Below are 27,221 nucleotides of genomic sequence, written 5' to 3' on the forward strand. Positions count from 1 at the left end.
TCATCACCTTGAATACCTCGTATGGACAAGACAGTCAGAGATGTAATCAAAGCTACAGACACAGTGCCACATATCAGCAACAGCACCCCAAACTGTCTAAACTGAACCAGCCCAACAAAGGTGTGGTCGACAGGCCAGCTAATGGCTGTTCTCTCTCTTGGCCGTGGCACGACAACATGAGATCATTTATAAATAATCAATTTTTGTTTACCCAAATGTTTTTTGTGAAAGCTTTGGAGGGTTCTCCTAGGTAAATTGAGTCAATATGAAGTACAACGGGGATGAGGTGCAGCTGTAGCTACTACTTTGCTTGTTATAGCTAATAACCAGTGCTTAAGTGGTGCTACAGGAGATGAGATTGCAATTGCAGGGAATTCACACAAGAAACAGACTTCTCTGCAGAACACTGTAGACATTAGACCTACAGGTGCAGCCTGTGAACTTGTAAAGTCTTTTCAAAATTCAGCTGGGGCTTTTCCAAAGCAAAATACAATTTCTGTAGGCAAAATAGATTTAGCACCTAGTCTTGCATAGCTGCGAGTCTCCTTAGCTACCACTGAAACCAATTAAATTTAAAAATACAGTATTGGACTCTTGGTATATAATAGTTTTGTGCTGACTAGTTCTCAGATTGCAATCTTTTAGCCAAGCAGAAAAAAAATACTCAAACAGGCCTGTCAATACCCTTTGTAGCCTTTCCTCATCTACTTGCATCAAGCCATGGCGACTCTTTTTCAGCTGAGATGTCTGGAATGTGATCTTAGGGGCTTTGTGGAGGAATACAGAGAGCCTCAGGGAACTGGGGAGTGACAGATTTCCCTTCTGCTCTGGTGACATCTCTGGCAAGTCCAGTAACATTCAGCAGCAGCAGCAACAGTAAGAACAAACTGAGATGCCACCTTGTATTTTCGTAATATAGCAGAGTCTGGTGAGTTAATCCTTGTAAAACAGCCTCTGAAGTGGCAGAAATGGTTTGAAATGGGAAGCTGGAGTTAAAACAATCAAATTTGGGTGTCTATAGTAAGGCAGCTAAATATGAGCATCTATTTTTCCCCCCCCCCTTGAAAGGCAGAGTGCTGTGGCTGAACTTGTTGATGTCCAGGTTCAGAGTGGGTTTGCAGGACACAGGATTTATCTTTTGATCTTTCTCGAGGAGGCCCAGGGTCTGCTTCCCCTAACGTGAGCATTTCCCCAGCTGCTTGGGCATGGGGATTGTTTCAGGGCTTTGTTTATACCTGGGAGCAGAAACACCGGGTTCTCCTTTCCCTGGCTAAGAAAGCAACGATGGGTAAAATTCAGTGAAAATTCATCAGTTTAACAACAGGTTTTAGACTGCAAATGTGATTATTTTATAACTTGAGAGATTTGGGGGAAAAAAAGTCTGTGCCTACCTTCCACATTTGGAAAGCTCCTGATATTTTATAGGTATTACAGGAAATAAAGACAGGAACAGGAGTAGCTGGTTCGTGACGCAGGACACAAAGTTATACTGTTGAATAAGGGAATTACACAGAATAATACCCTGGCCACAAGCAATAATTTTTATACTAATACTATGCTGTACTGAATTCATCCTGTTTAGCAGCTGAAGCTGGTGTAGCTGGCATTTAGACTGTGCTGCCAGGTTAGGTTTAAGTGCATATCGTAACTGCAACTATTGTACCGTCGTTGGCCCAGAAATCTAACAAACAGATTATTTGATCTGTTTGTGCTGCAAACAATAAGCCAATGAGCTGTGAAAGCTCACTACATTTAAGGCAACAAACCCCCAAACAGCTATTTTAAGGCCTGGAAATCTGTACTCTTGGTTTCGATGGATCTGTGCTGCCATATGGAACCTAAGCATAACTGGGAGAACGGGAGGGAGCTGAGGGAAGGGTGGCCTCAGGCAAAAAGCTCTCGCAGACTTCTTGTGACATTTGTTCTGCTGCTCTCAGAAATACGGTCAGCAATGTCAGACAAATAAATACATGTATTCACGTGATAGTAGAACTGTGCCTTGGGCCGTATCTTAAAGGTTTGACAAAAAGCTCAGAGAGAAGCTCTGAGAATCAGTGGCAATCCTTTTCATAAATACAGAAAAGTAACTGTAAGTTCCCTGCAGGGATAGGGATCTACTGGAGGAGGACACTTACCCCAGGAAACAAAAGATTTGGCTGCTGCCACAGTTCCATTTTCCCAAGATTAAAAATAACACAAGGGAAGAGTTTGTGGAACCAGCTCCTGAGACATCAGGTTTTTGGAATTTGGAATCAAAAATTGATTCTTTTGGCCCATGTTTGGTGAAAACAGTGGAAAGACTAGATTTATTTGAAAGAGAAATTAAAAAAACATGAGCAGTAATAAAAAATAGTACTGACTGTGACAGTAGGACAATTTATAATTGGGGGTCAAGTATCCTATTAGTTTGGGACTATTTCTCTTTAAATAGAAGACCAGTCACAAAGGATTCCTGAGAGATGATATAATCTGAAACTATATTGGAAAAAAGTTTGCTTCTCTCTTAAATTACCAGGGCCTTTTGTATCCTAGTAAAATACTTTATTACTTGATCTGGCTCTAGAGAAACAATGATTCCATAACAAACCTTTCCCAGGACTTTAATTATTTCCTTTATTATATCCTGAAAAAGGACCAGGTCACTTCTAAAGGCCACAGAAAGAGAATAATGTATTTTTTTTCCTGGGCAAACAAACAAAAACCAAAGGAATGTTTCTTTATATCGCAATCCTAAATTGAAGTTTGGTTGCTAAGTACTGAGAGTGCAATAGTTCTGTTCCCAGAAACACCTCTCAATATATTTTAAAGAATTATCTGATGATCTTCCAGTGAATCCCTTAAAAACCAGCCCTGCCCCAACACAACTGTGAATCTTCTTTACCACTACAAATATAAAGAGGGTTTTCAAATGAAAGCCCATGGGGCTTGTGAATCATTTAGGTGCTTCTATAAAGGCCCTGATATTTGATGTTTCAGTGACGGACCCAGCTGTGCATCACAGGGCATGTTCATGCTTTCAACAGCTATAAATTTCTGACAGTGCTTGACCAGCTCCTCATATGATGGCCCATTACGGATATTGTCCCTCTGAAATTTGCGTGCTGAGGTGGCCACTCAACACAGAGTAGCAGTGAAAACTAGAAAGATGTGCAAGTGTCAGTCACTTTGCAGGACAAATAGGCAACGCAGGGCCCACCTGTGTGTAATTCTACTGAGAATTTCTGGTAACAGAAAACTATAGCTTAATTCACAGTTAAATTGCTAGTAAAAATTGCTAGTCTTTCCTTCCTTCCTTCCTCCTTCCTTCCTTCCTTCCTTCCTTCCTTCCTTCCTTCCTTCCTTCTTCTTTCCCTCCTTCCCTCACTCCCACCCACCACCCTTTCTTCATTCCTTTCTTCCTTCCTTTCCCTGCTATTGTCTTGATAGTGAACTGAAAAGCATTTGCTTATCTACAATATGTGATTTCCTGTACATGCAGGTCATGATTTTGCTTCCCAAGAAGAAGAGAACAAAAAAAGAAAAACCACAAGTCATGCCACAGTCTCATTAAATATATAAAAAAAATAACTGTCCTCATTATAACTAACATCCCATTTCCTCTAGCATTGCCTTCAGGACGCTCAAACCCTGTCATTTGTAGAAATACCCTGAGTGGTCCCTGATTGACTGCATGGCTAGAATTCAATCACGGGCTTCTACTGACACCAGGAATCACCAGGGTACAACTTAAGGGTTTATGAATGGCAGGAAAGCTCCCAGATTGAATTATAACTTTGTTATTTAATCTGAGAACGTATTTTGTTATTTATAGTCAATAGAAAACTCATATGGACTTTTTCAGGTAGAAAATGGTAAATCAGAGTAACAAAATGATCACTTTAGTTTCAAATGTAAAGTTTGTGAAGTAGGTAGGGAGAGAAGGATTAGTGTGCACATGATGCAAGGTTATTGGGGTGCGACGGGCAGGGACGACGATGGTTTACAGGGAAATCAAAGGCAGAATTTCACTGGAAAGTAAGCACTTTCTGTGGAAGTTATTAGGTGACCAACTACTATAACTAGTCCTAAAACCATAGTAACAAAACCCAAACAGAAAGACAGACCTCACCGATGGGTTCTCTCTCCCAAAACACCTCAGGTCTATCTTTACTTGCAAGTGTGTTGTTTAAACAATTGTCAGTGGTGGTACCTTTCAGTCTCTCCTGTACTTGTTGTTCTGGGAGTATCTGCAAATCTGTTTATGCCAATGAGTCCAGCGTTTCAAAGGGAAAACCAACAAAGCACTGGTCTGGCATGCAGAAACCCTTGGAGACTTCTGACAATATGGACTAAAATGTAGGTTTTTCTTTGTTTCTTTCTTGGTGTTTTATGGTGGGAAAAAAAAAGAGGCAAATGGTCATTACTGATATTACTGGTTAGTTGCAAGTACTTTTATGGCCCGTGGTGATTCTTGGTTATTGATTCTCAGGCATGTGAAGCCTGGTTCTTCAATGGACCAATTTAAACTTGTCTGTGGTGGTTTTGCAATCCCTTTACCTGATCCTTCTCCCCCAGCATCTTTTCAATACTTTGAGCCTCATTTCCTATATAGCAGTTAATAAAAACAAACTGGCAAGAAACCTTCTTTCCAAATTTATGAAACTGTTGTCTTGCTGTTATTTCACTTTTTTCTTTTTTCTTTTTCTTTTTTTTCTAATTTTTTTTATTTTATTTTTGCCCCAGGTTTTGCTTGCCTGTCAAAGTCATTGAGTTCAAACTTTTTTGAATTTTAGAAACCTGCATTCACACAGTAATTGGAAGAACAGTCCCATAATTTCCAGCTCCAGGGGGAAGCTATCTTGGAACATAACAGCAAAAAAGAAACCCTTGGGTGAAAGAAGAAACCGGGTCAAAATAAAATCACAGATCGTTGATTGAAAATGTAGATGTGATTATTTCTAATAAGCAATGAAGGCAGGCAATTAGAACAAACTGTGTACATTTCTCGAGCCTAACTGAGTAGTCATTTTTAGAGCTATGAGGATTTATAGATTATCCGGTTTAAGGAAATAAATGCAAATATTATGGGGCCTTATTCTGGAAGTTATCCTTTAGGCATGCTTCTTCAGGTAAGGTCTGGTAAACAGGGTGCAGAAATGAACAGTCACACGTAGAGGGGAGCAGGAAAAATGGACTTCGCTGCCAAAGGAAACATATCATGCATCATCTTAGCTACCGAAATTAGGCAAAGCAAGTCCCAGCCAGTGTGCTCTCCAGGTATGACTCAAGCCCAAACAAAAGCGGCAGCCCTGGCTGTCCCTTGTCTAGGCTCTGTTTTCATACCCCTGAAAAATAAATAACACAACACATACTTCCTGCAGAAGGTAGCCAAGGACTTGTCCACATTGCATTGCACAATGTCATATAATCTTCACATCCAAGGGAGGTTGTTCCTCTTCTTCAGTATGTGAAAAATATCTAGTGTATCCATAGATGGGGGCAACAGTTAGGAAGTGTGTTCCTCTTCATGAATTTCCCTGTGATCCAGTCACACCGGCTGTCATTATAAAGTAAAAGTATGGAAATTCCATCATAAACTGAGATTAATCATTGGCGTAATTCCCCTCCTGCTTGGCAGGACCAGGATTTCACCCAAAGTATCGCTAATATCCAATTAATCAGCTGACACAAAGTCAACAAATGTAGAGCTTTCCAGGCATGGGAAATCAAAATGCCGTAAGAATAAAACTTTATAGCAGTCGAGCTCCCTGTGGAGCAGAGCAGGAGGGTCACTGTGTTCCCCATTGCAATTAGGATTATGCCGCTGTTCCCTGTCAAAGGAATGGACCTTGCCATGGCTCTTTCACAGAGCTGTTCCTGGGGATGCAGGAGCTGCTAGCAGGCTTTGCTCCAGGTGGTTCTCTCCTATTAAGCTGGTCTTAATCTCTGCTCTCTGTTTTGAGCTAAACAGGCAGATGCAAACTAGAAGAAAGGAAGTGGTTACTCCAGTGTCTATGGGAAAGGCATTGATGTTGCAAGAGGGCTTATCAACAACTTCTATATGTACAAAATTCATGGAGCGGCTCCCTCCCTAGGGGCTGGCAAATGTGAGTTCCCACTTCTGCCGCTTCTGAGACTGACTGTGCAGAGACTTCTGCTGATGCAGTAATGTGGGTCTGCAGTACGGTAACTATTAGGAAATTTCTGTATTGATAAAACCCTTAGTGGAGGCACAGCTGCACAGGCAGACATTCGTTTTATAAATGCCTTTGCCAACATTGACTGCTTTCTTATTTCAATTCCACTTTTCAGAACCAGTATAGGATACAGGGGTGGGGAGATATTTCTGCATTAATATCTTCTGCAAATTGGGAAGTTTGCAAAGAGGCAGCTACCCTGACATCGCTAACTGCTGTGTATCTGCTGCTGGTTTATAGACTATCATAAGCTCATAAGTAATACTGGAATGCGAGTACTAGAAAAAGACAGAGGAAAAAATGAGCTTCCCTCTCTCAAGTTTTGAGTGATTCTTGCTGCTTTTGAGTCATTTCTGCTCCCCCCCCCCGCCCCTGCCCCGGCCCCAGCACAATTTTCTGGGGACAGTGCAAAATCCCAGCTGAATATTGAAATATGCAGCATTACATTTTCCCTGGAGCAGTGCTGGATGTGGCCCTTCCCTTTTCAGACAACAAGCCTGACCACCTCTGCCCCTTATGGCAAAGAGACCTGAGGCGCTGGGAGCTGTGGGTTCAACCACTCAGGCGAAGGAGAGGCTGTATGTGGGTTCCTGATGCAGGGGCTGCCTGCTCTGCCTGCTCTGCCTGCTCTGCCTGCTCTGCCTGCCAGATGAGAGACACCGCTGCCTTCTACTCGTACAACAGTTTAGATGAGGACATCAGTGTCCCCACACACCAACAGGTGGGAGATCTTTTATCAGTGGAGAGAGATTTGCTAACTAGTAGCAGAACAGGGATTGTTCTTCCTTAGCTCCAGCTGCTTTTAGCAGCAGGCACATGGATGCCCAGTGGTTTTAACTGCAGGAAATATTGATACACAGAGATTTCAGGGTCTCCAGGGGAATGGGTGCCAGCCATGTTCAGTTCAGAGGAAATGGATTTTGAGCCCAGAGAGCTCAGATTTTGAGCCTGTGTAGAGGCAGGCATTGTGTACCTACACTATTGTGTGGCTCTGGCCTTCTGGTGCATTTGCACACGAAAACATGCCAGAGTCAATGATATGGCATGTCCCAGGGACTGCTAGAGATGTGCCTGTGAATACTCTGCTCCCAGCACAGTCACAGGGTTTTGACTGCACTCTTAAAGCCAGTGGAAATTGCGCAGTTCAGTCCTGTGGCATCAGGGTCAGATTGCAGAAGACTGAGTACCTTTCCTGGTGGAATCCTGAAGTTATCCCAGAGAGATAACTGATCAACTACATTGTTGGCACACAAGTCAGAAGATACAAGACTTCTTCAATCTAAAGAAATACATCTGCAGATGAATTTTCACTGTTAAACAATCTTACTGGCCTCTCAGCTGTTGGTAAATCTCAAATAACCTGGTAAAATTTGTTACTGGAGTGGTTAAGTGCAGGTGACAAAGGCACAAATGATTGCTGGCTTAGTGTTTCCTCGCATGTAAGTAGCACGGTTTTGCTGGTGCCCTGTGATTTCCAGGCGATGGGGGAAGGCTGAGGGGGCTACTTTGGCTGGCAGCCAGTCATCCCTTCATCCACCCCACCACATCCCACAGAGCGGGTGGGCACAGCTGGGTGGGTAGCAGGGCCATGGACAATTCATCATTATGGTGGTCTGACCACTTTTCTGTGCCTGTGCCTTCCTCTCCTTTCTGTTTGTCTTATGCCAGGGTATTCATTGTCAACAAAGAAACACAAACAAATGTTTGAAGGATGCACATCTGCGCTAGCAACCAGCCCACTGCAATTATACTAGCTCTTGCTTACCCAAAAATGGATCCTTGAACTGCACATGAGTAGTGTCAGCTGTATTACACATCGAGTCTGTCAGCTGCCAGGGTTGGGTGCAGACAAAGATAAAAAAATGAATGAAGACACTGGCAGACTGGGAGGAGAATTCTGCAGTCCTGTTGAGTTCAACAGATACTGCATGAGAAACAGTTTTCCTACAACCTTGTATGGGGGAAGAATATGGAAACATTATGGTGTTAATGCTAGGAAACCTGTCTTTGTAGCTTTTGTCTCCTAAAGGACCCTGTATGATGTATCTTTACTGATAAAAAGGTATTTTTTTTTTTAGCTCCAGATTGCTTTAGTTAGAAGAAAAGGATACCATGTTTACCCAGTTTTGGAGAATTTTCTCAAGGATGAAATCCTGTCACTCTGGAAGTCAACAGGAGTTTCCAAAAGGGAAACTCCTGGTGATTTTAGCAGGCCCCAGGTTTCACTTCATGAACTATTTGATTTATCCCACAATACACAAATATTTAAAAATGTTATGATTTTGTTCTTTGAAATTTGACTTGAACCTGCTAAAGCAGACAGTTCAGTAAAATACTTAATCCATCAAAGTAATCTAAACCCATGTGCTTTTCAAATCACCCTGAAAAGGGTCAGATCTGCATACAGTTTCCAATAGATTTAGACTGTAAAATGTTTCTTAATTTATGTTCTTTGGCTTGTATCCAACAGCTTGAGCCTTCGATATTGTATTGATGCCATCCTCAAGACATCCAGTGCTTTGTCTCCACGGGGATAGCTGTGGTCTGAGGTTACAAGCTGGTGTGTTTTGAGTACACGTCACTATGGTAAGGTACAGGAAGTTAATCCGTAGCTTTACCAACAACAGTTTCAGTGCTATGGGGCAGATTGTAGCTTGTGTCTGAATGCAATGTACCTGTGTCCATTGCTATAAATAATCCTTGAATCTGCTTTAGTTCTGCTTTGGAAAACAGGTTCATGTTGAATTTATCTACTAAAGGTCTAAGGCCTTGTCTGGGCATGCAGAATTGGATAGTTTAAAATAGCAATTCTGCTTGGGCGATTCCAGTATAATTTAACACCACCAGGATAACTCCCTTATTCTCTCGTGGGGTAAAACTATCTTACAGGATAAACCTCCTTATTTTGTAGGATAAGACTAAATTTGTTAAAAAATAATTAATATTCCACCTGCAAAGGTGAAATTAATTGTTCTGGGACAGGGATGTTTTTATTTTGGAAGAGAGGGTCCACCTGAGGAGTTGGAAACTGCTATGCCAGCAGCTTCTGGAGGGGAGAGATGGGGAGGGAAGCCAGGATGATTTTCTGACCCTATCCTGTGTGAGTGCACTAGATGCAGGTTTTCCTCCCACCATCCCAGGACCACATGAGTATCCCACTCTTGGTAAAAAGAGTTTGAGCACCAAGAAACCGAGGGAGCACAAGGGCACCAAGGAAGTCGGATGATCAGGAAGGCACAGTTACACCTGAATCTCTCATGGCTGCGGTGAGTAAAGCAATTGCCAAGATTTAAGAGTTTTAAGAGGTTACGAGACTTTCAGAGATGGAAGGGTGCTGCTGTCCACCTGGTGATGCTCTTGACTGTGAATCCTGACACATGAGCTCTGAGGGCCTGTAAGTGCAATCCTATACCTGCAGATCAGGACAATCCTATACCTTTTCTTCTGGCACACTTCTTTATGTTCTTCTTCAGGTCATTTCCAGTTATGAAGCTCAGCCTCTTTATGCAGTGTTTTTTGGTTTTTTGTGAGATCCATCCCAGCTTGTTCCCCAGGAGCATTTGCTGAAGATAACGGGCTTCCTAGCTGCAGTGTATGAAATTTTAAGTGCTGCAGAACTGAACCTAGCCTTGTGCCATTTCACCTTCAGCTTATGCTGGTTTAACATCAACTTGCTCTCCTTTAATATTCTGAGGCATTGCCCACAGTGCCCTTTGGGACCCTGTTGCTCAGTACTCCATCTGAACATCTGCATCTGCAAACCAGCCCCCTTGCACAAAACATAGTAACATGTGAGACTGAGAAGAAAAAGAAGTCCAGAGAAGCTTTTCTGCTTCAATACTGAAAGAGGACCTCCCACCCCCACAGCTGAAGAAATGAGTAAACTGAGCATTTTTTACTTTTCTGCTGGATTGAGACATCAAAAGAATGGCTAACTGAGCAAACCTGAGTGCGTCTAATTGACTTCAGCCCCAGATTTATTCACTGTTCTGCACCTGCTTTGGAGAGCTGATTCAGGTCTTGACCCAAAGCTCTCTCTTGACTTTAGTTTTCATCAGGACTCAGAATTCCAATTGAAATGGAGCATTTCTTGCTGATTTTGGTGAACTTCATTGCAGTGCCTTGGCCCTTTGATAGTGTTTTAAGTCATTTCTGAAACTTCATAATGAAGCAATATTGAGTACATCTGAGTGCTAGCAAGACACTAAAGACACTGTAGGCCATATGTAGAACATGGGTATCACACTGAGCAAGGTTACTTTGAAGTAAACAAAAATCCAAATACCAAAAATTCCCATTTAACTTTCTTTAATTTTTTTTCTACTCTGGGTGGGGAAACCAGCTACATTAGATTCTCTGCTTTAGAAGGGTTCAGTTTTGATTAGTTAAATAACTTTGTCAGCCTTTTGTATTTCAGTATTTCTAGCCTTGTAGCTGAAAATGAGAAACTACTTTGGTCTTACGACGATTTCATAGGATGTACTGATGGCCTGAGAGCTTTCATCAACCATTTCTTCTCTTAACCTCACTGTGCATGATGCATCCCAGTCTTATTTAACCTGTAGGTTCTGCTTACATGGAGAAGCTTTGGTGCCCAGCCTCACAAGAGTTATCTAACTGATTTTAGGGAAACTTTCAGATTTCTTTGTCTTGCCATCTTGAACCTGCTGTTTTCCAGGTTCCTGCTGTTTTCCAGGTTCCGGGCGTAACAGGAGGTCTGCAGCATCCCTCAGGCAGGTGGTGTGCTTCATGGGACGGGGTCCTCCCCTCCTCTAGCATACCATGGTCCCGCAAGGTCTCAAGGCTCCCATTTTGTGCTGAATTCCAGGGTCAGAGAGCTTTAGTCTGACAGGGATGATAGCTTCTGTCTGAGGCAGGTGATCTTTACGCCACTGAAAGACTTTGCAAATTCCACACTTCGCATTGTCTCAAGCCCCTGCTTATATGGGACTCTTTCTACTCTTTCTTTTGTGCTCTTTTCTCTTCTCTTCTCTCTTTTTCCCTCCTTTTCTTTCTCCTATTCTTTTTCTTTTGTTTTCCTTTTTTTTTTTTTTTTTCTTCCCTCCTTGTTTTCCCATCACTGCAGTATTTTAACACTTCTGTGCACTCAGAAAAACAAGTCACGGTCTGGTCTTTAAGATTTTGTGAGAACTGACAAATTTGGTCAAGGGTGAGATTTTGCAAATGCTGTTAAAAACGCGGCTTTTCATGTGGCAACATGTTCTTTTATACTGGAACACGTCCTAAATTTTCACACATGTGCAGGAAGTGAAATCACACCTTTTTATGGCAGAAACAGCTTAGCACAGTGAAATGACAGCTTTTGCCTATAAAAAATGCCTTTAGTTTTTGTGGAAAACAGTGAATTACTTGAGGCAAAACCACAAAGTGTTTCATCAGCAGCACAATGGTTTTTAATGCAGCTCTGCCTTGAAAAGAGCTTGAGGAAGATGGAAATCAGAGGACAACACCACTAGATGTATCAGCCTTGCAGCCCAAATACGCTGTACAAGGTTTGAGTGCTTTTTCAAAAGATTTTTAATTTAATGGTGTCTTCTAAGTCTTCCTTTTCCCTCCTTCTCCATCTTCAAAGTCTATTATTTCCTCTCCTTTGATCCCAAAATTTCATCCCATGGTATTTTTAACTCTCCCTTCCCCCACCAGACTGAGTCCCATCCCCACTCCCCTCCACATGTGGCTGCCCGGCTGCTCCGGCTGCCTCTCCCTACCGCTCAGGAAGCCAAGAGCCAGGCAGACTGGATACAACTGGAGTTTTCTGATGTGCTTTAGCGGTACCTGCATGTCCTGAGCTAAACACACCCCGGTGTGTGTCCTGGCCAGCAGGACATTTGATAGCCCTGCCATCATAATTTTATTGCCTTCAGCGGGAACAAGTGCTGCAGTATCTGGAGGACCAAGGCAACTGCTTTTTACTGGAAAATCCATCCTGTAGAGCTCATAGCTGGATATACAACTGGAAGGAAGATATATTTTATTTCTAAGTTTGCTTCTGCATGGGACAGAAGTTGCAGTGAGGTGAGATGGGTTGCCATGAGTTGCTCTGTTCTCTCCCAAGCTATGCCATTCTCAAATGTAGTTTGCCTTTCCTATGCCTCCTCTTTAACATCTGTGTGTGCTTCCCTTCCCTTAGGCCATGTAGAAACCTGTAGATTTAGAGGGAACTTACCATTGTTGCTCCTGGGGGAGCTCTCAAAGCAGAGTCTTGGAAGCCCTCAAAGCACTTTCAGCATTTGGGTGCTTGGCAGGAGTCAAGAAGAGTCACTGCATGCTCTCAATGTGATGCAGAGTAATTTCAGATTCTGTGCTGTCATTGAGGACCTAAACTGTGACATGGGAGCACCGAGAGGACAAGGACAATTTGCAGTAGTTGAAATAAAAAAGTCAGTCAGTAAGTAGGAAGTGAAATGTATGCGTGCTCTGTCCTACATTTGCAGGTACATCCATGTGTGTGGGAAAGCGTACAAGTGAAAAAGGCATTTGTACAAGTTTCTGAGCAGGTTGTATGCACTGGAGCCAAGCTGCCTACTTGGTGAAGGAGAGATTTTAAACCTGCCCGTAAGTCCAGTAACCAGCTTTCTAACCACACACATCCCACACCTACATTTTTGTGTTCTACAGCTTTCATGTTGGTCAAATAAAAAGCATCAGCACCACATCTACTTGTTTGCATTGAGGGCCAATATGTTTTCTTTGCACTTTAAATACTGTTTAGAGCTCTCTTTATGAGCTTCAATTAGGAGTTTGCTATGGAGGGCTTATTAGAGCAGTTTTATTGGTACTTTAACACATTTTCTTTGTTAAAAGCTAGTTTAGAAGCTAGTTTAAGAAGCTTGTAAATGGGAGCTACAGTGAGCTGTCTGTTCCACTGACAAACACATATCAACAGGCCTCCCAGAGGGTTCCTCAAGTCACCTGGTCCACCCCTGCACAAGCGACTGCAGTGAGCCCCACCATCTGCCAGGCTCTCAGGAAAGGGAGTTGGGTGGGGACATCAGGGAATAAATATTAATTCTGGAATTCAGGGAAAAAAAACCAACCTCCAGACTGGAAGTTTTATATTTAATATAAACTTAAGATGTATGAGATATCCAGTCATTTTGGTATCCAAAGCAATCAGGTCAATAAAATACAAAGAGATCACCCAGACTGGTTTCACCAGCAGAAACAGAGAAATCAGGACTGGGAGTGAAGAAACTTTCCTGCTACCCAGGTTTTCCGTCCAGGGCTCAGGCTGGAGAAGGCGACAGTGTCATGTCCCCTTCTGCTCTGGCCGTGACCCGAGGAAAGCCTCCCTCTTGTTGCCGCTGGAGACTCCACGCCAGGGCAGACATAGCTGATTAGACCCCCCTCCTGGATGAGGCGCAGTGGAGAGCACCCGAGAGCTGTGTCCATCCTCATGCCCCCCACATATGCCCCTGCCTCTGGAGCAGATACCGTGTGTGCTGGTTTCTGTTTTCTCTTCCAGCACAGTTCTTGTTTCAAAGGCACCTAGAGGTGAGTTGTGGCCACAGAGGAGTGGCCTCGGGGAGCCAGGAGAGCCGCTGCAGTAGAGGAAGGAGCGTGAAGGTCTGCCTGAGAGCACTGCCCACCCTGAGAGGCACTTACAGCCCCTCTCAGGTGGCAAGACAATTTAAACTAATTCATGTCTTGGATTCCCCCTCACCTGCCATAGCGCTTTTCAGATGTGGCTGCCCCATCCGCACCAGTTCCTCACAGCTCCCCAGTTCCCTCAGGCAGGGTCCCCTTGCAGCCAGACTCCCGTTGCTGCCATGTCAGCACAGCTGCCATCCTCCGGCCCAAAAGGTGCCATCAATCCTCCACACCTGTCTTTCTGCAAACACCTGTAAAGCCTGTGCCCACAAGAGTCCCACCACAGAAACCCCTGCCGTGACTGCTGAAGCAAGCTTAGGAGTAGGTGGAAAGTATCTACTCCAGATCCCTCAGGGAGGGCCACACGGTATCTAAACAAGTCTGTTTCTTTACCCACATTTATATTTTCCTAGGAAAAGTATGCAAGTAAATATTTTCTCCAGGCTTTTTTCTTTTCTCTCCTCTTTCTCTTGGCTCCTTTTTTCCCTCTAAACCTACAGTACATCACTCACGACGACTTAAATAGTGAAAACTGTCTACAGTTTATCTAAGGATCAAACAGCTGTTGTCTTCACAGGCCTTTTTTATTAATATGAATTAATGTTTTCCAACTTATTTCCTACATTTCTGCTGGGAAGAATAACCCTTCCCAGAAGCATTCTTTGGCAGATAGCAAAATAATTTGAGTAGCAGATATATGATCTCATTTTTTTCTGGACAGATTACAAATTGCAGATTGGCTAGAAGTGGATGAACACAATAAGTATTTTAATCTTGCAGTGATTTCATGTGCCTAAATGCTTCAGCTGCCTACACTTTCCAAGCTATGAGCTGCATCCTTAAGCACTTAAACTGTCTTCAGTTGCAGAGGATACCATGGCCCAGACCTACTGTAATGGAAGAGGGAGTGGGTTGTTTCCATTTGTATGTCACTGCAGAGGTCTCTGAGCATTAACTACTTGCCTGACCAGCATTTCTCGGATGAAGTGCTTTGGAAATATCAATGTTTGAGTCCTACTTTCAGCCTGACATTCACAGAAATAGGGGTTTTTTGACGTAGCTGGACTGCTCCTTCTCTGCAGCTGGATCCTGCACAGTGGGTCTGCAGGTAAAGGTCTAAAAGTCCTGCCTTAGAAGTGTTCTAATAGTATCTTCCAGGGAGAGTCTTTACTGATTTAAGCTGCTTTAAGCAGTTTTATGGAGAGCCAGTCCTTCTAAAAGATTGCTGTTGACCCCGAGAGCGTTCCTGGATCTATTCATACGAACTTTATAACCTACATGTATGTCACAGAGACCTTTGCCACTTGCATGTGCTCTTGGAGCTCTTGCTGACCCTACCTAGTTATGGCAGTGACATGTGAACCATCACACTCCTGCATCTCACCATTTCTGAAACAAGTAATTGTGCACGTCTCTTCCACTGAGAGCTGAAAGTCCCTGTGATTTGCACCCAGCTGTGGGGTGGGTGTTCATCAGAGACACAGCAGATTCAAGAGAAACTATTGTCTCTCAACTCCAATTATTTCTGCTTTTGGAGAAGATTTAGAATTAGTTTCCAGTTGCATTTACTCAGTCTAAATACATCAGTGGCTATAAGGAGTCTTTCTATGTAAGCACTGTGTTCCTTAATAGTCCCTGCTCTTCCAGTGCTCCTCTCTAGCCAAGTCAGGAATGACAAATAACTAAGAATTCAGTGTCCTCTGCATCTCAAATTACATTCCATTATAATTTTTTTTAATCCTGGAGCAGCCAGTTAATTTTGCTTCTTTGATGTTTGATGAAATGTGTATGTTGTGTATATGAAATGAGAAGTTGATAGGAGCCTTGCACCAGATCTCTGCTCTGTTAAACCATGTGGAAAGGACTGAGTGTGATGATAAAATCCTGGGAAGCCCACTTCCTTCTGAAGAACGACTGAACGGAGGGAGGATCCTGCTCAGCTATAACACACACTGGTACAACCAGGAGCTGCTGGCACTTGTGGCGGGTCTGTTACCTCTCTGAACCGAATCCAGGCTGGACACTGCATGTCCTGACCAGCACTGCACTGTAATAATTTAAGCTGAAGTGATTTATCTAAATCTGGACTGTTTTTGCACCTTGGTTCCTTTTTCTTTCTTTGCATTTCATATAATTCTCTCGGGTTTCCTACTTTCCTCCTTGATTATTTTCTTCCTTCAAGAGGGCTTTTCTGTATGTAGGTGATAGGAGCAGCCAAACAAAACGATACAGGATATTGTAAGAGACACGTTGTATGAGAGTGACCTTCACAAAACCGATTTCTTGGCGCCTCAATCTCCTTTAGGCCTTGCACCTAGCTGCAAACTAGTGGGCAGGTTTTCATCAGTATCTTTAATCAGGTTTCAAGACACTATAAAAACACAACAAAAATCATAAAAATTCCTTTTGTCTCAAACACATACCTTAGCAGTAAGGGATGTATCCCTAAATATTTCCTCAGGAAAAATTAATGAAGCAAATTAAAAGAAAAATTCTTTCAAGCTGTTCCAAACAAACTCATTTCACAGCCTTTTATCATGCTTCCTTGCCGTTTGGGAAATTTATTTAAGTTATTAAAAAATTCCCTAAAATTCTCAGCTGAAAAGTTGGCTTCTGTTTTTTCTACAAAGCTAACTCACCTGATTTGTCAGAACAGCTCGAAAATGAAGTGCTAACTGGTGGGTTTTATTGAAAGGAAACCAAGTGGAACAACATATGTATTTTCTTAGGAAACTAAAAAGCTCACAGTCCTGTGGTGTTCCTTGGGGTAAATTCTTTGTTATGAATTACAACCTGCTTACTGATGAGTTGTTAATAAAAAGTAGACCTGCTGGGCCATTATTTTTTTCCACACAGTATACCCAGTTTAGCTTTTTTTAAGCGTTTTCATTAATGCACTGAGTGTGAATAAATCTGTTTCCAATTTGTAATTGTTTTCCCTTCATCTGGACATTAATTTATTGCCAAATCTAACACTCTTCTATTTTTAATATCCCTCCAAACTGAAGAGCTGTTTTAAAAAGAAAGAAAGAGATTAGTAAAATGCAGGATAGTGGGAAGGATCTCTCCTTTTCTTCCTTCTTTCCTTCTTTCTTCCATCCCCTCTTTCCTTCTTTCTCTCTCTCTCTTTAATCTTTTGCTCTTTCACTCTCTCTATTTCCTTTCCCCCCTGCTTTCTCTCCTAGATCATATCCCAGTGTCTGGGACCAGGAGAAAGGGGCGCTGGGTCTCTCCTGGGGCCCCACCGTGTTTAGAAACAACAGCCGCCAGCTGAACTCATAGGTAGTTGACAAAACGGTCTGACGGAAACACTGGAATCAAAGTAGAAACAGATGGTAACCTGAGGTGGCAGCGCAACTTCATTTAATGTGGGGTGGCTTTTTATTTATTTGATTTATTTGTTTATTTTCTAGCTAAGCATCTCTTTGCATGGGGGAGCCTCCTTCCTCGGTCATTACTGCATTGTGTCTGGGCAATAGCAGCAAATCTCATTTGTTGAAGAAAATGAAGGGATTAAGCAGAAGGTAGTCAAATGGCAGTGTGTTTCAATGGGTATTATTAGCAAGTGGGTCTCTTGCTGCTTCAGTTCAACACATTTGCATGTATTCACATGAACTGGAGGCAGGAGCCCAGCCCTAATGGTGGAGCATTACTATCGCAGTCGGGAAAATCTGTGGAATCAGCAGTAAAAAATGTGTCTATTATTCTGGCCTGTTTCTTGCCATGAGGAGGAGGACGTATGAAGGAGAGAAAGGGGAAGGGAGAATTAGTGGTTGCTGAGGTGTTTTCAGAAGCAGTGGCTACTGGTGGTGGCAAATCTCTTGTCAGGCTTTAAGCTGTACGTGTGCATGTGAGGAGAGACACCAGGAGAGGGCTGGAGATGCATAAAATAAAAGCAGTTGATGTGGGATCCCTGAAGCGGTGCTCCTTAGATGCGGAGGGTGCAGCCAACAGCCCAGGTGTGGTGGCTTTGAGGGATGCTGCACGTAGCCAGTAGTAGGGTTGGTACCGGGAGCACCAGGGCATGCGGGAGACACGTGCCCCATGATGCTCTGTAGCAACCCGCAGTGGCTGCTCCGACCTGGAGAGCTACTTCCAGAGAGCGGGATGTTCACACACAATTTGACTGTGGCTTTCCACCTCCCACCTGTTCGGCTTCATGAACGCCTTTTCTTTAGCCTTTCTGCTCTCCTGAGAACCTGGGGCTTGGTTTTGGGGGGCAAATAGCCACCGTTGGGCCCCAGGCTCCCTTGCAGGCAGAGGGAAGGGAAAGCAGTCATGTTTTTTCCCCTTCAGAAAACCCCAGGTTTCCAGGGAGGAGGGCATACGCAGAAGTCTGTACCTTTCTGGGCACCTGAGCTGATATTAGTCAAGGCTAATTTTTAGGCTGTACCAAGCAGACACCATCCAGGGTCTTGGACTCAGCTCTGCTGGGAAAGCCAGGGGGGCACTGACATTACTGGTATTGTTTTGTAACTTTAAACACAGTCAGGAGATGGATGAAAATGCCAAAATAGTTAGCCATATATTTGGTGTTTGCATAGCGATTACACCCACTCCATGTACCATTGTCAGATGTGTTTTTGTGATGGACTGGGTGTGCTTATCCTAAAACTCCTGGCAGCAGTTGCAGGCATTTTTCACTAGTCAGATGGTAGCATGGCAGCACAGGCTAGGTGACACAAAATAAAGAGAAAGGAAAAAGAAACAAGGTTTCCCCCTACTCCCATATGGTGCCAGTATCAGCTCTCTGCTGCAGGGACACTCCTCCATCACCCACCAGGATGTGGGGAGCAGTGGGGACACAGCACATTGCAGAGAGGAAGAATTTCTCTGTCTCAAATGCTTTTGACAGCAACTTCTGTGCTGCCTCCGCTCCCCCAAAGATGCTGGTTTTCTCACTGTGTGAACTATGCTCTTTGGCAAGCCAGAGAAACTGATGCAGACACATTTTATATCTCAAATATTTATTTTTTTTTTTAACCACAGTTAATTCTTCCCTTTTGCCCTGGGTTATAGGACTTACGTCCGGAAACAATAGGAGCCTAGCACCTTCCCATATGATCTCTTTCTTCGTTTTAGCTGCTTGTAAAAACCTATCTTGGTCCCTTGAGTCCTAAAGAGTAATATGTCCATTGCCTCCACAATTGCCTACTCCATCTGGGACTCTCATTGGGATTCAGTCCACACATTCAGTTCAGGTGGGATCTTCAGAAAAATCAATAACCAACATGTCTGGCAGCACTTTACTGCATGGTATCTGTGTCCTGCTTCCTGGCTGGGACTCTCAAAATACTGATGTTCTGTTGAATTGGGGTTTTTCCAAGGTTTCCAGCCACCTCTCTGTTGCTCTGTGATTTTTTTTTCCAGTTGACTGTAATCTATCTCTCATAATCTGTATAGAGATGGCCATTCTTCCTGCTTCGCTGTTTCCCCTCTAACTGAGGCCCTGCAGTTTGTAGTGTTCAAATTACGGCCTTTGGTATTATGGAATGATGCTGCTCCTTTGGAAAGCCGTGGGTGACTGCAACCTGCCAGTTATATCCGCTGCTGCCATAGCACCAGGCTTTTGGTGGAGCAGTGGGCTCTGATCCCAGTGAGGGGGCACGGCTATGGGGTGGGCTGTGCTCCGGCACCCGTAGTGTCAGCTGGGCAAGGGAGGAGATGGGGAGCGTTGCTAATGGTATCCCCCACAGCTTATCTGGGCTCATGTTTATACTGAAACGTAGAGACAGGTTTGTAGTGTCACCCACAAATGCTAAGCCAGCTTTAAACTTGCTTGCTTGGGTATGGGTAACAGCCTGCCTGAGGCAGCACAGAGCTGTAAAACAGCACAAGCTGTAAAACTGCTAAAGTACCTGGATCTGGTCCATTCTGAGCTTTCAGATACTGCTGCTAGGTCAGGGTTGAGGGCTGATAATGTAGATCTATGCGGCTGCAGCTAATGCAATGAGCTGCTGTGCAGCCGTCCCCCCAGGGAAAGGAGCAGAGCTCTGTGCTGGACTGAAATGGCCCTTTTCACCCCATGCATGTGAATTCAGCCATTCATACCTGGGGAAATACCATGGCTGTTTTCATGCAGGGAAAGCGAGGCATAAGGAGATTAATGCCTGATTTTCGGCCACGCTGGCCATCTCCACCTCTTGCTAATGGATATATAATGTAGCTTGGTCACAGCTTCTGAAGAAATTGACCCTCAGCTGACTTACTTAAGTTTGCAGAGGCAATACCTGGAGAAGTACTGACCCCATAAACCCTGAGTCTCTTGCTGGTGGGACAACTGGGAGACCCTTTTTCCCTCTCCAGAAGCATCTTCCTTAAGCAAGCAATAACAAAGCTTTGCCAATGTTGAAAATGGTCTGACTTAGTGTAATTATTCATTTTGCTAAGGCTGGCCCTGACTCAGTGCTTCTGAATGCTTTTGAATCTGAAGCCTGCAGAAAGCTGTTGTTCTGTGCAATAAAGAGTTATCATCTTTGCTTAGGCACAGCTCCTGCTATGCAAGGAAGGCAGGCTGTTGATGAATCTGGTTTTCAGTTTCCCATACCATCACACCTGTTTCTCTTTGAGGAGAGGGTCTGAGGTCCCCTGGAGAGATGGGGACTTCTTGTCTCCTGTGTAACTTTCTCTCCAAACAGTGATAAGCAATTGCACTTTCGCAGCTGCGCTGCTATTGACATAATTTCGGCTCCGAACATGCGACTGCTACCAATCAACACAACCGTAACCAGTTTTAACCTGGCCTGTTCTGTTATTCAGAAGTCAAAAAGGCTTTCTAAGCCGGCCACTGAAGGACCAAGCGGCTTTTCAGTCCTGTGAAGGTGGTGTATGCCTTGGTTTTGGAGCACCTGAATTCTGTCATGTAACAGCAGAGGGCATCTTCACAGGGCTACTTTTCCATATAAAGAGAGGATGTCCCTTTAATGCAGCATCAGTGAAAATTCTTCAAAGATCCCTTGAATTTCATAATTATCTATAATTTTACACAGATTTACATTATATGTGGGTTCTGAACAAAGGGAACCTTTCACTTTTTTAAAAAATGAGTTTACGTTGATTATTTCACAAAGTGTTGGTAGCTGACCATAATGCTCCTCACTAACAAAACAATGTCCACTCTGTGGATATTGCTTTTTGAGAAACAACTCTTTCCCATCTTTTAGAATAACACAATATGTTAGAATAAAAAAGATACACTTAGGAAAAAAAGATGAAATGGATCTTCAGGGTCTAGCCCAACTCCTTGGCAGGTTGAAACAGATAAAGTATCACCCACAAATATTTGCCACTTGTGTACTTAAATTCACAAAATAGCTCTGTCGTGTGTTGATAACTTCATGTTCAGGAAATTGTCTTCCATTCAATTAAAACACTGACTGTGGATTTCTTTTGGTACTTCTCCCAGTACTTATGGAGAAGAATCGGGTACATTGTCTTTTAAACTTGTTTGGATAATTAGGCTGTTCTTGTGGTTCCATCTATGACGAGTGCTTAGCACTAAGTCCATGGTGAAGCAGTACCATTGAACTATGGCACTGTAAAGAACTCCAGTTTAGCAGATTCAGAACAGAAAAGACTTATCCTAAGGCCTGTTGATAGAAAATCTATAAGCAAAAGGCAAAGCACTGTGTGACTGTACCATTTGCTACAAAGATAAAAAGAACATCTTCAAATTATCTGAATATCAAAATGCAACTTGTCTGGATATATTACAGGGGAAAATATCCATCGAGAATACGATATAGAAATTTGAATTACATTTTTTGCCTAATCTGTCCTATGATTAATGTTCAATGAAAAATGCATGAAGGATAAGGGAAAAAATAACTTTTTATTATTTTATTACCTTAGTGCCATAGTTGAACTCAAAGTATTCTTGACTACTGAAAATCCAAGGCACTCTGTGTTTTGCAAATAAGTCACTGGCGGAAGGTTCTACTTGAAGAGGTGTGTAAGTAGCTTTATTCTATTTATTTTTAGGTGGATTTCATGTAAGCATTTACCTAAGTATCGGCAGAACCTGAAATCATCAATGCAGTTTCTTGTCAGACTATTCTGCTGTATCCTGGCCCATGACACATGGCCCATTATACATTAATCAGCCTTCCCAAGCTTTGGTTCATATAAATGTTATGAATTGCATGCATTTGCATCACATGATATTTAGTAGGAATAAATTATCTGGGATGAAGGAATTTTAGGCATTTTCTTTTCAAATAAATATCTATATATTTTCCTTTTGGCCAGACTGGGCTTAATGAATCTGATCTTATTTCATCTGAGGAGCAAACATGTTTCAGGCTGGTTAACGGAGAAACTTGGCTCAGGCCACGGACTCTGTATGAGAATTTGATGATTATTAAACCATAGAAACTGAATGGAAACACTGCTTTAGGTCCCATCATCACTGCAGAGCAGATGGACAGGAAAACAAATACATAACTTTCCCTGTGCTGATGCTGAAAATTATAGTCTCACACCTGCCTTTATGGTAGATTTCTTGTATGACTAAGACAAAATAATTCAGAAAAACATTTTCAAAGGCAATTGTAGCACCAGGACACATGTGTCAGTGAAAGCCAAAGGCAGTAAGCAAGCAAATTTGAACCTCTGAGCTGCAACGTCTGTGTCCCAGCCCTCCACCCCTGAGGTGGCTATAATTCTTCCAGTCTTCCAAGCTATTTTATTCTCTTTATAGCGCAGGCAGTTTTTGGAAGGAGCTAACTGACCAGCCAGGAATGGCTAGAAATTCAAGATTTCCATTTTGTGTGACAATGCGGCATGTCAAAAAAGATTTCACTCTCACCGAAAGGAAAAATCTCTGTGTCTCATGGAGAAGAAACTTCTGGCAACTTTTTCTCTTCAGGAATGTCAAGATAATTTCTTCTGACTTCTAAAAAATGAAACAGAGCAGCCAGCTACCCCAACACAACTTCCTTCGTACAGGTTGTCATGGAGCCTAAGCGATCTGGACGATTTGGACTCCAGAGGGAATTATTTCCATCTTGAACTAAAATTAATTGAAACAGACCCGAGATAGTTGTCCTTGTCAAAGATATTTACATGTATTTACACTGTTGAACAGGTCTGTTAGACAGCAAAACCAAAACCTATTTTTTAGCTTGCAGGTCTCCAGACAACACCTCCGCCCTGGCTGGTAGATTGTCTTTGTTTGTTCCTACATTGCTTAAATCATTCTCTAGGTATGAAAAGCTCTTGGCTTAAAGTGCTTCCCAGAATGACAGCAGAAATGCACTAAAACATACAAAGGAGCTAGCCAGATTGCAGTACTTGCCTCCCTGATAGCTTTGTATAGTTTATGGATGCTTTTTAACCTCATTGGTGTAATTAGTTCTTGGTTGGACCTATCTGCACTGGTTGTGATGTCCTTGGGCAGCCTAAGCTCTTTGTATCAGCTGTCTTTGTCAAAATTGCCAGGAAATAATTTCTACAGTGAACAGTGAACACAAAGTAGCTTCTCAAAGTGTCCATGTTAAATGATGGAGTCCTCACTGGGAAAGCTAATTCAGTGCACTTAATTTATGAGGAATTTATAGATTACTCTAGAATTACATAATGAAATATTGTGAGAACAAATGACAAAGGAGAGTCCTGTTGCAAGAAGTCCCACTTCTCACTGGATGAAGTGGGAAATTGTACCTATTTAACTATTCATCCCTAGCGTTTGAGAGAAGAGCAGAAAATTGGGCTGGAGTAGAACATAAAAGACTTCCAGTCCATACTTCTGCCATGAGGAAGGATCTGTTGTTCTTCAGGTATCACCGTCAGAGGTTTACCCAGCTTCTCCTCAGGAGCCTTCAGTGGTGGAGCCTTCCTGAAGGCAATGTATTCCGGTGCTTCCGAATATTGTTTTTTTCTAATTTCCAGACTAAAACTTCTTGGTTGGATACGGTGCTTATTATTTCTAACTCTAAATACCTAGGTGGTGGAGAACAAGGGATTCTCTTCCTCACTGAAGTCCCCTTTTATAATTTGAAAACTTATTATCCAGGTTTATAGTAGGAAATTAAACGCACTGGGGATCATTCTCTGGCACTGGGTCAAATGGCATGCAGCAGCCTGGATCTATTCTAGCAACTCCCTTCAATCTCTAATACAGTCTGATCACATTAAATCTGCCGACTGGGAACATTCCTGGGTTCTATCCCAGGCCCTCTGCCTGGCAGCTGGCCAGGAGAAAGCCAGTGAATCCAGAGAAAATGCGGTAGCCATCTCACTTCAGTCTCCTCTTCATCAAATTGTTATTATTTCAGTCTTTTCTCATAGGCCACATTTTCAAGATCTCCCTTCATAACCATTGCTCTGTGGTCTCGTTCCCAGTCACCCACATCAAACCAGCATGTGATGCTTCAGCCAGAGCCTGGCCCATGCTGAGAGGAGTAATGTTCCTCTGCCTTGAGGGCAAACTCCTAATCAGGGAGCCCACTGTTGCCTCTGTCTTCTTTGCAGCAACAAGATGTTGCTGACCTGTGCCCAGCTGTGGTTGACTAGAAGCACAAGATCTTTCCTGCAGAACCTATCCATTTGTTGCCAATCCTTTACTCGTCTGGGTGATTATTTCTGGGTAAGTGTAACATGTAGGTGGGAATTCTAAGTGAACAACATCATATCTCTTTGTCAGACCATTTCTCCCATTTGTTCTTATAAATATTTCTGTCCTGCAGCTTCTCCCACATTGATGTTACAAAAATCTTCAGTGTATGTCATCCAGATCATTAATGAATACACAAATGTTGCTAAACTCATAAAGAGTACCATTTTCATAATAAGTTAATGGCTAACTCTTATCTGAGGGCACTGTTCCTTTCTTTTATACACTCACTCAATGATGATTTAATCTAGACTACATCACCCTGCCTTGTCTTTATGAGGCAGTGTCAAAACTCTTGTTAAAATCACTGTATACGAACACTTACTAGCTCTCTTCTCTCCATCCATTAGGCCTGTTACATTGTCAGAGAGGGAAATAATTCAGATTGATGCAGTGCAGTTCTGGAGCAATCCATGTTGCTGGTATTTGCATTGTTAACTTTTAGGTGCTTATGGATTATTTTTATTATTTGTTCCAGTCATATTCTGGGAATTGAAGCCAGTGTGTGGCATCTATGCTTCCAGCTGTGCTGTTTTAGAGACAGGAATGCTGCTTAGCCTTCTTCCTCTTCTTGATCCTCACCTGAACTCTGCAAGGCTTTGCAGAGTACTTGCAACCAGCAACGCTCCTTAGCTTTAGCCAGGTATGAAAAATAAAAGCTGTGGCTGATCTGAAAGGCTCTAATTTGTTAAAGTACTCCCTTGCTTTTTGTCCCCCTATTCTAGCAGATCTCACCTTTTATTTGTCATACTGTATTTAAGCCACCCAATTTTAGTTATTACTTCCAATGAAGGGTGACGCAAAAGAGCTTTTGACCTTCAAGAGACCATCTGTTAATAGCTTTCCTTCAGTACTTTCTTGATTTTCCTCTTACAGAGTGATTTCTTGTTATTATTTTGTGCCTTTGCCTTCCTGATCTTGTATTTTACTGTCACATTACTTATTTTCATGTTTAGCAGCCTAGTGTAGTTTCCACTGCTTGTATGTATTCCAGTGTCTGAAGTCAACAAAGAACTTGTGGTTTAACCACGGTTTTTTATTACTTTTGTTTCTCCTTCCCCTGCTTTGGAATGGTTTACTCTTCTACCTGCCATATTTGTTTCACAAAAAAAAAAAAAAAAAAAAAAAAAAAAGAGAGTCAGTTTTCCTTGACTCCTTTTTCTCATAAACTGTCTTTACATAGGATCTTACCTACTTTTCCTCTGAATTTATTGAAATCTGTGTCCTTGAAGTCCACTGTTTCGATCTTGCTGCTCTCTCCTTCCTTTCCTGTGGATCATGTGCACTGTCATTTTGTAACCCTCATCTCAATTTCCATGTTTGCATTTTCAGCCATTTATTTCCAAATCTGGAGAAATCTTCCCCCTACTCTCTCTGCTGGATTTTCTTTACCTATGTGTCAAGAAATTGTCATCAGCACATTCCTGGAGCTTGCTGAACACTATGCTTGCATTTCACGACACACAAAACGTGCCCACAGCTGTTCTTTAGAACTGAGACCAACTGGCAGAGAGTGGCCCACATCTGGACAGCTAAACTCTCTCACCCTCCAAAACTGGGAGGCCATACCCTGGCCACGGGATCTGGCTGCTGCTCTCTGCTAACTCCAAGCAGTGTTTGGGAATTGTTTTGGGACAGTGGTGGGTACCTGAGGACAAAACCATGTCAGGGAGTGTCCCAGCACTTTGGTAGTATGAATGGCAGTGCATCAATGTTGAGGAATGTGCTCCCTCTGGAGCTGTTTCATTTACTGCAATAGATAGTCTGTTGTCTCTTGGTTTATTACTTTCTCTACACGTTGCTGAAATCCCTGGAGAGCATCACCTCCTGGAGGATCCTGCCAGTTGCTCACAAAATGCCATCTCCATCTGCACTTGCTGAGAGGATTGTCCACTTACCCTGATACTTACCCTGAGAGCGCCTGAACTCCTTTCCCCTGCGATCAGACATTCAGCAACTTTTTCTCCCTCTGTTCTGGAGCTGAGGATTAGCTGTATGTGCTAGGCAGCCACGCTTCCCTTCTCCCCTTTCTTGTCCTTCATGAACATGCATCCTCTTCTACTAATGCGCCAAGTATGAGTTATCCCACCATAAGCCTATTTTATGCCTATTAATTTTTGATCATTATATAGACTTCCCCTTATTAATCTCAAGCTTTCGTGCATTAATCTAAACATCCAGATGTTTTGTGGGCTGACATCCCCCAGCACAGGCACTCTCTCACCCCTCTTATGATCCTTCGGTGGACAGATCTGTGGTTCTCTTTGGCTAGAAGTAGATAACGGAAATTATTTCATTACCGTGGGCAAAAATGAAGGCATTAGGTCAGGTATGTTTTGCTTAGCTTCCGATGAGGAAAACAACTCGCAGACACAGGGCAATGACACCCGCCCTCCATCTGAATGTGGTTCGTCTTCCTGGGGCAGAGCCTGTGCTGGAAGCACGTGATATCCTGGCAGTAACACAGCAAATGTCCAAGAGGGAAATGACACGTTAAAACGAAAAGACAAACACATTTTTCACCCTGACAGACAGCTGGCTTACATCTGTATTTTCACAGGCATCAGCAGTGTTGACTGTTATTGTTAAACGCTCAGATACTGCACTGGAGTGTCAGAGGGCCCGGATTCTCCGCAGTGTTATTGCCCACGTCTAAGACATCCTGAAGTGATTAACGGGCTTTCGGGCCTGCCCGCTGGGACGCCCTAACGGCCGAGGGCGCGGGCGGGGAAGCGGGGCCGCCCCGAGGGCGCTGGTCACGGCACCAAGCATGCCCGCCCGCCGGGGCAGCGGCCACGGGCAAGGGGGCAGGGAGCGCCGGG

General features: G+C 43.1%; 1 long non-coding RNA gene across 2 annotated transcripts in view; it reads left to right on the forward strand.

The window, feature by feature from the left end:
* LOC130151005 (uncharacterized) overlaps nucleotides 1–27,221 on the forward strand; it is a 141,176-nt gene extending 113,955 nt beyond the window's left edge. For both annotated transcript variants that reach the window (XR_008822458.1, XR_008822459.1), the window contains exons 5-7: nucleotides 8,647–8,762; nucleotides 9,317–9,442; nucleotides 26,960–27,221. This is a non-coding gene — a long non-coding RNA (uncharacterized LOC130151005). The remainder of the gene's footprint in view (nucleotides 1–8,646; nucleotides 8,763–9,316; nucleotides 9,443–26,959) is intronic.

This window comes from Falco biarmicus, chromosome 6 (genome assembly GCF_023638135.1).
Source record: "Falco biarmicus isolate bFalBia1 chromosome 6, bFalBia1.pri, whole genome shotgun sequence".
NCBI classification, from domain to species: Eukaryota; Metazoa; Chordata; class Aves; order Falconiformes; family Falconidae; genus Falco; species Falco biarmicus.